The sequence below is a fragment of the Sminthopsis crassicaudata genome, chromosome 4 (assembly GCF_048593235.1).
Source record: "Sminthopsis crassicaudata isolate SCR6 chromosome 4, ASM4859323v1, whole genome shotgun sequence".
NCBI lineage: Eukaryota > Metazoa > Chordata > Mammalia > Dasyuromorphia > Dasyuridae > Sminthopsis > Sminthopsis crassicaudata.
Genome location: NC_133620.1, coordinates 446,160,772 through 446,174,033, shown reverse-complemented (window position 1 = coordinate 446,174,033; position 13,262 = coordinate 446,160,772).

Genomic DNA, 13,262 nt, shown 5'->3' with positions numbered 1-13,262 from the left:
AAACCTGGATTCAAATCTAAAATCTGATATTCACTCCTTTAAGTAAGCTACAGTTCAGTTTCCTTTTCTATAAGAAGAGAAAATTCAATACTCTTGGGCTCGAAGGTACCTATGGGATCATCTGGACAGAGAATGCCCTTAGAGAGTTAGAGGGGACTTCAGAGGCCATCTGATCCAACCCCCTCATTTTATAACTTAGGAAATGGAGAAATTAAGTGACTTAGCTGCAGTCATATACAAACCATCAGAAGAGGGATCAGAACACAAGTTCTCTGGCTCTCAATATCAGTATTTTTTTTCCTACTCTACTTCTATGTACTAGGGAACAGATGATAAAACACATCTCCCTCAGATCAGTAAAGAGGTGGAGAATCATGGGTACGTGGTGCCGCCTATGCAATCCAATGCAGTCACTCTTTTTCTTTCTTCTAAGTTTGGGTTCAAATATTATGTAAAAGACCAATGGTGTCAATAATTTGTTTTGAAATAAAATAAAATGAGGGATTTAAATTAAATAATCTTGGAGGTCTCTCTGAGTTCCCAAATCAAATAATTTATCAAGCACTTACTATATGCTAGGTACTGTTCTAGACTTGGTGGGGGGGCTTAAAAATGAAAATGAAACAGTTCCTACCCTCCAGAAGCTTATATTCTATCAGGGAAACAATGCTTGCACACATCAGTATCTACAAAATAAATGCAATTTCATTGATGGAAGAGAAGGCGTTCTGGTGAGTCAGGAAAGGCCTCATGTCAGAGATGATATTTGAAGTGAGTTTGGAAGGAAGTAGAGATTCCAAAGGCAACTAGAGCTCCCAGAAAGGGTAGAGTGCTGGGCCTAAAGTCAGAAAAACTCCTCTTTCTGAGTTCAAATCCAGCCTCAGATACTTCCTAGCTATCTGACCCTGGGGTTTAACTCTGTTTGCCTCAGCTCCTCAATCGTATAATGAGCTGGAAAAGGAAATGGCAAGCCACTCCAATATCTCTTCCAATATATCATGAAAGGGTCAAGCAAGAGATTCCGAGGTGGGGTGAGAGAACAAGCATTTTTACCATATCCTATGTTAAATACTTTACAAAGATTACTTCATATGATTCCAAGAACTGGGTGAAAAAATAAAGGCATTCCACACTGGATTCATGAATTCTGAATTTGAATTTTGAGCCCATATACTGTGTGCAAAGCCTTTTGGCAGAGTAGACAGAGTGCTGAGCTAAGAATGAGAAAGACCTGAGTTCAGATCCCACCATCAATATTTATTGGTTGTGTGAACCTAAGAAAATTAACTTTTCAAAGCCACATTTCTGCTTCTTTAAAAAAAAAATAAAGCCACTAAGTGGATGGTCTTAGGCAAGTAACAACCTATCTGTGCTTCAATTTCCTCATTTATAAAATGAGATAATTGCACTGGATGGTCTCAGAGATATCTTCTTGCTCTAGTTCTATGACTTTGACCCTATGATCCTTTTCCATGCCTCATTTTCCCTAGAGAGAATATCTTCTTAGATCCTCTGTAATAATGCCTCCAGAATCTATATACCTCACAGGGTTATATATGTGGAACAAATGAGATAGCATATATATATATATATATATATATATATATATATATATATATATATATATATATATATATATATATATATATATATATATATATATATACAATATCCTTTGCCAAATTTAAAATACTAGATAAAGTAATTTATTACTTTAACTAGCATTTGTGCCTAACCATGTGTGTAAATGTCAATAAATATAGAGAGGTATTATGGTGCAGTAGAAAGAAACCTGAACTTTCCTGCTGAGAATGAAACAATGATACTTGGGTTGAAATTTCATTTTTGACATTTACTCTCTTTGTGACCTTAAGTAAATGATTTAATCACTTTGGGCCTCAGTTTCCTCATATGTAAAGTGAGAGGAGTGGTTAGATAGCCTCTAGGTCCCTTTTGCCTCTATGAGTTATGATTACCTGTACATTTTTATAGCTAGTGTATCTACATAACCATATGTATCATGTATGCATATGTGTTCCAAAGGTGCCACTGGCACTTGTGTGTAAATTAATGTGTATGGATCTCTGTGTCATTGAACATGTGTTTTACTGTGTTGGGGTGAATAATATGGGTGTGGAAAGGCTTTGTGTGATGACTGGACAAGAATTCAATTAACAAGCTTTTATGTTTTGCTTAAATGTGTACCCAGCACTCTTTTGGTGCTATTCAAGAAAACTTGAAGTTTTTAAGACAAAATAGCCTTTTGGTTTTGGTTGAATTTTATTTTGTTTTATTTGCTTGTTTTAGCATCTTCATGTCTTTATTTTATAATTAAACAAAACAAAATTCTTTCATTGGTTATATAGAATATATATGTATACATAATTGATAAATTTCCCTATTTTTCCTATTTAATATTTTATTTTTCCTATGTAGAAATATAAATAGTTTAATCTTGTCAAATCCCTAATAAATTCTCTTTCCTGCTTACCTTTTTATGCTTCATTTGCATCTTGTACTTGAAAGTCAAATTTCCTATTTAGCTCGGATGATTCCATCAGGAATGCTTGAAAGTACTCTATTTCATAGCATATCCTATTTTTTTCCCTGAAGAATTACACTCAGTTTTTCTTGATGGGTGATAGTTATAATCCCAGATACTTCCTAGCTTGGCCTCCAGAATATCATACTCCAAGACTTCCAATCCTTTAATGTATAAACTGTTAAATCTTGTGTTACCCTGATTGTGGCTCCATGGTATTTGAAATGTTTCCTTTTTTGTCTGTTGGCAGTATTTTCTCCTTCATCTGAGAGGTCTGGAATTTGGCTATAATATTTCTGGGAGTTTTCATTTTGGGACTTCTTTCAGAAAATGATCAATAGACTATTTTTTACTTCTGTTTCTATTTTATCCTCTGGTTCTAAAATAACAGGGAAGTTTTCCTTGATAATTTCTTGATAGATGGTGTCTAGACTGTTTTTTCATCATAACTTTCAAGTTGTTCAATAATTTTTAAATCACCAATACTGGATATATTTTCCAGGTCAGTTGTTTTTTTCAATGAAACATTTCACATTTTCTTCTATTTTGTCATTATATTGATTTTGTTTAATTTTTTTCTTTAGTCTCATAATGACATTAGCTTCCTCTTGTCCAAGTCTAACTTTGAAGGAATTATTTTCTTCAGTGAGCTTTTGTACCTCCTTTTCCCTTTGACCAATTATATTTTTAAGGAGCTTTTCTCTTTAGTGAATTTTGTATATCTTTTCCCATTTGGGCAGTTCTAGTTTTCAAGGCATTCTCTTCATTAGATTTTTGTGCCTTTTTTAAACCATTTGACCTCTTCTGTTTTTTAATGTATTATTTTCTTCAGTATGTTTTGTGCCTCCTTTCCCAAGGTATTGCCTTTTTTTTTTTTTTTTGCTATTTTCTTGCATCACTCTCATTTCTCTTTTCATTTTTCCTTCTACTACTTTTACTTGGTTTTTAAAATCCTTTTTGAGCTCTTCCATGAACTGATACAATTCATATTTTTCTCTGAGGCTTTGGACAAAGGAGTTTTGACTTTATTGTCTTCTTCTGAGTGTGTGTTTTGATCTTCCTTGTCACTATAATCACTTCCTTGTCACTTTCCATGATTAGAATTGTTTCTGTTGTTTTCTCATTTTCTATCCTATTTCTTGACTTTTAACTCTATGAGAAAGTGGGGGTTTTTAGAAATAATTCAGAATTTTAGCAAAGTCGCAGGATACAAAATAAATCCACATAAATCCTCAGGATTTTTATACATTACCAACACAATCCAACAGCAAGAGATACAAAGAGAAATTCCATTCAAAATAACAGTCGATAGTATCAAATATTTGGGAATATATCTACCAAAGGAGAGTCAGGAATTATATGAGCAAAATTACAAAACACTTGCCACAAAAATAAAGTCAGATTTAAATAATTGGAAAGACATTCAGTGTTCTTGGATAGGCCGAGCGAATATAATAAAGATGACAATACTCCCCAAACTAATCTATTTATTTAGTGCTATACCAATCAGACTCCCAAGAAACTATTTTAATGACCTAGAAAAAATAACAACAAAATTCATATGGAAGAATAAAAGGTCAAGAATTGCAAGGGAACTAATGAAAAAAAAGTCAGAGGAAGGTGGTCTAAGTGTACCTGATTTAAAGCTATATTATATAGCAGCAGTCACCAAAACCATTTGGTATTGGCTAAGAAATAGACTAGTTGATCAGTGGCATAGGTTAGGTTCACAGGACAAGATAGTGAATAAAAATAGCAATCTAATCTTTGACAAACCCAAAGATCCCAAATTTTGGGATAAGAATTCATTATTTGACAAAAACTGCTGGGAAAACTGGAAATTAGTATGGCAGAAACTAGGCATGGACCCACATTTAACACCACATACTAAGATTAGATCAAAATGGGTCCAAGATTTAGGCATAAAGAACGAAATCATAAATAAATTGGAGGAACATGGGATGGTTTACCTCTCAGACTTGTGGAGGAGGAAGGAGTTTGTGTCCAAGGGAGAACTAGAGACCATTATTGATCACAAAATAGAACATTTTGATTACACCAAATTAAGAAGTTTCTGCACAAACAAAACTAATGCAAACAAGATTAGAAGGGAAGTAACAAATTGGGAAAAAATTTTTACAGTTAAAGGTTCTGATAAAGGCCTCATCTCCAAAATATACAGAGAATTGACTTTAATTTATAAGAAATCAAGCCATTCTCCAATTGATAAATGGTCAAAGGATATGAACAGACAATTTTCAGATGATGAAATTAAAACTATTTCCACTCATATGAAAGCGTGTTCCAAATCACTATTGATCAGAGAAATGCAAATTAAGACAACTATGAGGTATCATTACACACCTGTCAGATTGGCTAAGATGACAGGAACAAATAACGATGAATGTTGGAGGGGCTGTGGGAAAACTGGGACACTGATGCATTGTTGGTGGAGTTGTGAAAGAATCCAACCATTCTGGAGAGCAATCTGGAATTATGCCCAAAAAGTTATCAAAATGTGCATACCCTTTGACCCAGCCATACTACTACTGGGCTTATACCCCAAGGAACTACTAGAGAAGGGAAAGGATCCTGTATGTGCCAAAATGTTTGTGGCAGCCCTTTTCATAGTGGCTAGAAGCTGGAAGATGAATGGATGTCTATCAATTGGAGAATGGTTGGGTAAACTATGGTATATGAATGTTATGGAATATTATTGTTCTATAAGAAATGACCAACAGGAGAAATACAGAGAGGCTTGGAGAGACTTACATCAACTGATGCTGAGTGAAACGAGCAGAACCAGAAGATCATTATACACTTCAACAATGATACTGTACGAGGATGTATGCTGATGGAAGTGGATTTCTTCAACATAGAGAAGAGCTAATCCAATTCCAATTGATTAATGATGGACAGAACCAGCTACATCCAGAAAAGGAACACTGGGAAATGAATGTAAACTGTTATTTTACCTTCTGAATCCAATTCTTCCTGTGCAACAAAAAATTCGGTTCTACACACATATATTGTATCTAGAATATACTGTAATATATTTAACATATATAAGACTGCTTGCCATCTGGGGGAGGGGGTTGGGGGAGGAAGGGAAAAAATCTGAATAGAAGTAAGTGCAAGGGATAATGTTGTAAAAAATTACCCATGCATATGTACTGTCAAAAAATGTTATAATTATAAAATAAAATTAAAAATTAAAAAAAAAAAGAAAAAAAAAAGAAAGTGGGGGTTTGCTTCTAAAATAGAGGGAGCATTGTCCCAAGCTTTGGGTATTTTATGCAGCTGTTTTTGGAGGTAATTCTGGACCTTTCCAAGGTAGATAGGGAATGATGTGTTTACTACTCTTCTGCACTGTGTACTGGTTTTTGAGTAGCCACAAGCACTCTTGAACTTTGGAACTGTGATAAGGGTTCCTGCTCCATTGTGGCTGAAATTTTGCTATGTTAATGCCCCCCCTCATACTGGGGCTAAGACCCAAAACTGCAATCCAAATCTAAGTATGGGCAATGCAACAGTCCTATCCCTAATGCCAGTAAAGGGACCCTAGTTAAAGCCTTTGGCCTATTGTCTTATCATCTGTGGCTGAAGTCTGGAAACTACCACTATTACAACTGATTAAGTTACTCTGAGGCCTAATTCTGGTTTGCTGGGACCCAAATCTGTTTTGGACTACATTCCTCTCTCACCTTTGTGCAATAGACCTTTCTGTCAAATTATTCTAAATAATTCTAATTCTAAATAAATAATTCTAAATTATCTTGGATTGGAAAAAATGTTTCACTCCACCTTTTGTGGGTTCTGCAAATTCTAGCATTTATTTAGAGTCATTATTTAGAGGGATTTCGAAGGATTTGGGGGCAGAACTCAGAAAAGTCCCTGCTTTTACTTTACCATCTTGGAAAATAGCAAGAACATCACAATTTACTTTAAAAAATACTTGAATAATGGTTGTTTACATCCATATGGGTTTTCACCATGCTTTCATATCTATTCCTACAGTTGATCTTCATTCCCCTAAGGTCCTTCCTTGACCTCTGTGTGTCTCCCTCCTTGAACTCTACACTATCATGCTATAAATAAATAGCCCTGTTAGTATAGTGTAAGTATGTTTTGTATATATGCCTCCCAGGTCAGCAATGCAACTAGAGTCCTGAGCCTGAAGTCAGGAGGACCTGATTTGAAACGTGTCTCAGAAATTAGCTGTGCAAATCACTTGATCTTCATCTGCCTATGTTTTCTCTACTACAAAATAAGGATAATAATTATACTGACCTCCCTATCATGAGGATCAAATGAGATCATTGTAAAGTAACCAGGCACAGACTAGGTATTTAATAAGTATTCATTCCCTTCCTTTCTTCTTCCTCCAGGAAAGGAGAAAAGTTTATTTACTGATCAAGCAGGAGCTTAGAAGGATCAAGGTGGTTGGATCATAAGAACACAGAGATTTAAAGATGGAAGAAATCTCCCTCCCCAACCCTTTATTTTGGAGGCTGTAACTGAAATTAGAGGTCTCCTTCTGATTTTTCCAAGGTCACACAGCTAGTAGATGACAAAATTAGTGAGTGAGCCTAAATTCTCTGACTACACATAAGGAATATGAATTTGGGTGAATGGCTCAAGTCATTCAAATAGGAGGCTAAGCAGACTGAAGGATGCTAACTGAAAGGGCAAAAGATGGGATCTGGATGGGATTCCTCATCCTAAAAGGATGAAATGGAAGCAACACTGAGTGAGAGGTTACTGTAAGGAAGCAAAGTCTCTCTTTCTTCAGCCTCTGTCAAGGTGAGTGGGGGAATTGATCAATCCCATGGCTGAAGTTTGCACCTCACTGAAAAGCTAAGTTCTCTTCACTAGGAGAACACAGCAGAAACACACACACATACACACACAGACACACACACATACACACATACATACACACTCACACATACACACTCACACATACACACTCACACATACATATATATATATATATATATATATATATATATATATATATATATATATATACACATACATACTCACATACACCTCTCAGTCCTTCATTTACCTTAATTCAACAACACATCAAGGATACATGCTTCCGAGTCCTTAATTAAGATAAGATGTGGCTGACTTTGGGCTTTTGATAAATGCTTTTTCCTTTCTCCTCAAGGGGTATGGCTGCCCAGGGTCTATGCAGTCCCCCAGCTAGATGAAGGACAGGGTATCCACAGGGAATGACATTCATAGAATGACTCAGGCTTTCTTGATTTTATATTTGGCCCACCCTGCCCCCCTCTCTTTCTGGTGTATTATCTTTGATGTCTCAATCTCCTCTTTGGACTTTCTAGCTTTTTCATTTTTGATGACACAAGGCGTTATGTCTTGCCTCTGATTCTAAATCTATGCCTTTGGGGTTTTAGGGCATTAAAGTTGGCCTGGCTTGTGGTTAATCTTGCAAATTCATCTGAGGCAGAGGAATGAGGGCAGCCTTTTTGAATGGTGCTAGAAGTGGCCATTATTGCATAATTCTAAAGGACAGAAATCTTGCAAAGTGAGACCCTCCCCATCTGTAGTGCAACAAAGTGTTACTGTATGTAAATAGATAAGTTCCGTCATTTTTCGGTCACTAGTCACGTCTGACTCTGAGGTTTTCTTGGCAAAGATACTGGAATGCTTTGCCATTTCTTTCTCCAATGGATTAAAGCAAACCAGTGAAGTAACTTACCCAAAGTCACTCAGCTATTGTCTGTGATTGGATCCTAATACACATATGTGTGTGTGAGAGAGAAAGAGTTTGTGTGTGTGTGTGTGTGTGTGTATCTACACAACTATATATGAATTTATTTGTAAACAGGTCTGATTTGTGGGAAAACGTCTGTACAAGTATAATTTCTTGCAGTTACACTAATAATTAGAATTCATTACTGACTTAAGAGCCTTTGGCTGTACCTCTCAATACACTATAGTTAAATTCCGAGGTAGCATCAAGGGTCTGAGTCCCACAGATAATTAACACAATTTGATGGACTTATTGTTCTATTATTGAGTAGGTTTTGGTTTGGTTTTATACCAGGCCATGATGAGGATGACACTGATTTCAACCTTCCCTAAATTAGTTGTAGATAAATTGCTATGTCCACCAAAAACATTGCTTTTTTTTTTTTTTTTTTTTTTTTTTTTTTTTTTTTTTAAGGCAAACAGGGTTAAGTGACTTGCAAGGGTCACACAGCTGAAGAATATTGCTTTCTAAAGAAATATACCATCTCTGAATGGTGGTAGATAGATATCCCCATTTTAAAGATGACAAAACTGAGATTCAGAGAAATTAATTGGCTGGTTAAAAGTCATAAGACTATTAAATGGAGAAGTTGGAATACTGCTTATAAGATTTGAACCCTAGAGGAAAATATACCAAACATGGAAAGCAACAAGGTAGGGGGGACTCCCTCGTATACTGAAAAGGACATTGTTTGGGGAATAAGGTGACCTGCGCCCTAATCCCAGCTCTGCCACAAAGACTCTAGGGAGTCAGTTAAGCAGTTTGGGCCTCAGTTTCTTCATCTGTAAAATGAGGTTAAACTAATCGAGATCAATGATCCAATGATAACTCTGTTTCAGAGTCCTTTGAGAAATAGGTCTAATACTCCCTTGCCAGCATCCTTACCATGGGCTCATAGATTTTTAAGCTGAAAGAAGACTTAAAAGCTGGAGCCCAACACTTTCATTTTGTGATGAAGAAATTGAGTACCAAACTAAGTGGGTGACTTGACCAGAATTTCATAGCTGGTATGTATTTGGGCAGGATTTGAGTCTAGGTCTTAAGAAAGTAGGATAATACATTTAAAGTTAGAGAGAACTTAGTCAACTCCCTCATTATAAGTTCGATGGAAGTACAAAGAGAATAAATAATTTTCTCATATGGGGTCACAAGGCTAGGAAACATATGAGATGGGATTTGAACCCACGTTCCTGACTTCACGTTCAATTATTTAACCACATTCTGACTCGGGAAAGAAGAGGGATAGAGTGGTAAATTAAGGTTTCATCAATCTCTTAGCTAAGGCAATCCTATTAGGAAGCTCAATGACTTAATTACAGTCACATATTGAGTAAGTATTAGAGACAAAATTAGAATCCAGTTCTTAGCACCCTTGAATGACAGACTTTTAGAAGCCAGTGAGTTTAACTTTCTCATTTTAGCAATAAAAATTTTGAGGTCTTCCTAGATCAAAAGGTCAACCCTTTCTCTACTGTGTCTTATCTTCAAAGTTTTTTATGAGCAATTTGGTGGGAGGATGAATGTGAGAAGGCTCCACTGGATATTTGCTCTCCTGATTTCTTTCCTGGTCTAAAGGTCATAGGTAGCAGTTATTCTGAGTTTCAGGGTCTGAGACAGTATCTATCCATGCCCACAGTTCTAAAGACTGCAAGGTAGGAAGCCTTTTACAAGGCCCATCACCACCTAGGGAAATGTGGAAAATGAGCAGCCTAATCACTAGACTGGTATAGGGAGGCCAGCACTGAGAACCACCCAGTGATTATAGACACTGCAGTGTCTCTAAAAACTCATTAAGCACTAAACAAAATTAAAATAGCAGAAAGGAGATATCTGCAGTAAAGTTAATTAATAAGACATTAGCATGACCATTTTTATTGGATCAATCATCAATGAAATTCCCTGTGACTCTGCCTACCCTGAGCTTCATGTCACTGGTCTGTCCTGTCCCTAACTAGGCCCCTGTCATCTCTCTGTCCAGGAGCCACTGCAAGGAGTGTTCCCAGGCACTCCTTCCTGACTAGTTATAATGAAATTCCTCCAGCTCATAATGAAACCTACTCACAAGTAGAGGTATTTCATCTGTTTCTCCAAAAGGTGGTTGAAGCCAGATCAGGTTTGGACATAGGGAGGTAACTCTCCTGGGAAGGAGAAGTGTAATTTATTTCCCTCATAGGAAATAGAGAACACACACATTTAAGACTGTAACTTGAGATTTTAGCTTTCTGTAAATGGAACTTTGCCTTCGGGGGGCCTTTGAATCCAGTTAAGCGGTCCTGAGGCCAAATCTGTAATTCTGCCAGAGTAGTGCTCAGCAGGACCGAAGGGGCTCAAGAAGCTCCAATAGCTCTGTATTGCCTCCAGAGTAAAACACAAACAACTCTGTCTAGTATTTAAAACTCCACATTCTGAATCCAAACTATATTTCTAGTCTTATTACACATAACATAACACTCCCCATAATATACATGCAAAGCCCTTCTTAACCCAGTCCTTTCCTCTCTTTCTAGTCTTCTTATACCTTCCTCCTTGTCATAAACTCTTGATTCTAGGGACACCGCCTTCTGATTGCCACAGATAGCTCATTTTCGCTGGCTGTCCTCCATAGAGAGAATGCTCACCCTTCTCTGCTGTGACTACTGACTTCCCTGGCTTCCTTCAAGTTCCAACTCAAATCCCATCTTATATTGACAGGATTCCCAGCCCCTCTTAAATCCTTTGCTTTCCTTCTTTAAATTATTTCCTAATTATCCTGTCTATAGCTTGCTTACTTGGTATATATTTGTTTGCATGTTGTCTCATTAGACAGAGAACTCTTAGGGGATGGGGTCTGCCTTTTTCCTCTGTTTGTATCCTTATTGTTGACCCATAGTACTTAGTAACTGTACTATGTACAATACAGTAACTCAATAACAATACTTAGTAACTGTTTATTGAATGACTGATATATTCTGCTCCAACTTGCTTTTCTCTGTCATTCTCTTAGAAAAAGAAAGACTTAAGTTCTCTTCTGCCTCTGACATGTATGGGCTGAAATGATCTTAGGCAAGTCACTTAACCTTTTAGTGGCCTAGGGAACTAACTAAAACTACTAGTTGTGATAGAGTAAGTTTTCTCTGTAACTTCACTATGCCAATGAAATCACAGATCTAGTCCCAAATCCTTTCCCTAAAATAAGGATATCAATGCTTCTGGTAGTTATTTCACAGGTTCTTGTTAGCTTTAAGGTGCTATATAAATGTTAGCTTTTGTTATTTTAAAAGAGATTGTTTATATACCTTGCCCCCATTGTTTAGACAGGAAAATTGAGACTGCAAGCTGGGTGGAGAAAGAGGAAGTTTCACTTTCTTATAATCATCCACTGAGAAAACAAAGAATTCAAAAGAACCCAGATTAAGTTGCATTGGGAGGACCTGGATAGACACCCCCAACTCTTGTCATTTCTGTGATATGTGCCTAGAGGAATCATTTAAAGTAAAATTCAGTTTTCTAACTTGTAAGATGAAGATAAACACAATAACTTGTACTAGCTGTTGCTTGGGAAATATTTTTAAAATTTTTAATTGTCATTTTTATTGTTTTCACGCTATATTCAGTTCCAAATATATCTCTCTTCCATGCCTGAGGGATTCACAACAAAGATTTTTTTTAAACGAAGGGGGAAAAAATAACCAAGCAAATATAACTAGCATAGCAAATAAGTCTAACAGTATAAGAAACAATACATACCCATGGTCTCTCTGCATCTAGCTCTACAAAGAAATTTGTTGTTGCTCAATTATAGCTAACTCTTTATTCCCCCATTTGGGATTTTCTCTGCAACTTGTGCAGTGGCTTGCCATTCCATTCTCTCCCTCATTTTACGGATGAGAAAACTGGGGCAGACAGGGTTAAGTGACTTGATCAGAGTCCCACAGTTAGTCTGAGGTCAGATTTGAATTCAAATGAAAGCCCAGTATGCTAATGTGACACTTAGCTTAGCTACCCTTAGAAAGAGAAAAGGGATTTAGATAAGTATTTTAACCTAAACTATTATATAGTTCCCTGAGAGGATAACATATATGTGTGTGTGTGTGTGTATACATATATGTGTGTGTAGATATATATGTGTGTGTGTGTGTATACACACACACACACACACACACACACACACACACATATATATATATATATATATATATATATATATATATATATGTATATGAGGTATTAAGGCTATTTATTATCCTCTCAGGGAAGTTTGGGTCAATGAAGTTATTTCCTAAATCTGGGAGGTGAGGGGGGATTGGGGGGAGAGGGAAAGAAGTGATTGTTGAAAACAACTGGTGGCGCAACCACAGCTAGGGTGGCGCAGTGTATAGAGTACTGGCCCTGGAGTCAAGAAATCCTGAGTTCAAAATGTGAGCTCAGAGGCTTGACCTCGAGCTGGGTGACACTGGGCAAAACAATTAACCCCCAATTGCCTCGTAAAAATAAAACTCAAAATAAAAACCTTGGTGAGAAGGTTATTTGATATTCATCTGTCTGACATTCAGTACCTCACACCGCTTATGAAAAGAAAGTAGATGGCCTTTCTCTTTATCGACCCTGACCCCCAAGATCCTTTAAGTCAGAGAGACAAGGCGAATGCCAGCCAGGACTTTTCACAGGCCTCTCGTCTCCTCTTTAGACCGCTATAGACACACCTTTTTCCTTTGCTTTAGACTGCTATAGAGACAGAGTTTTGCCTTCTCTTTAGATTGTTATACAGACACACTTTTTCCTTCCCTTTAGACTATTATAAAGACACACCTTTTCCTTCTCCCTTTGGAGCCAGATTAGCGGCTGCAATAGCTATAGCTTCATTAATAAACCCTTGGGTGCCATTAATTGCCACGAGGTGCCACTGAGAATATTCTTCCTTGAAGATTCTAGCACCTTCTATTCCCAGAGAAGGAG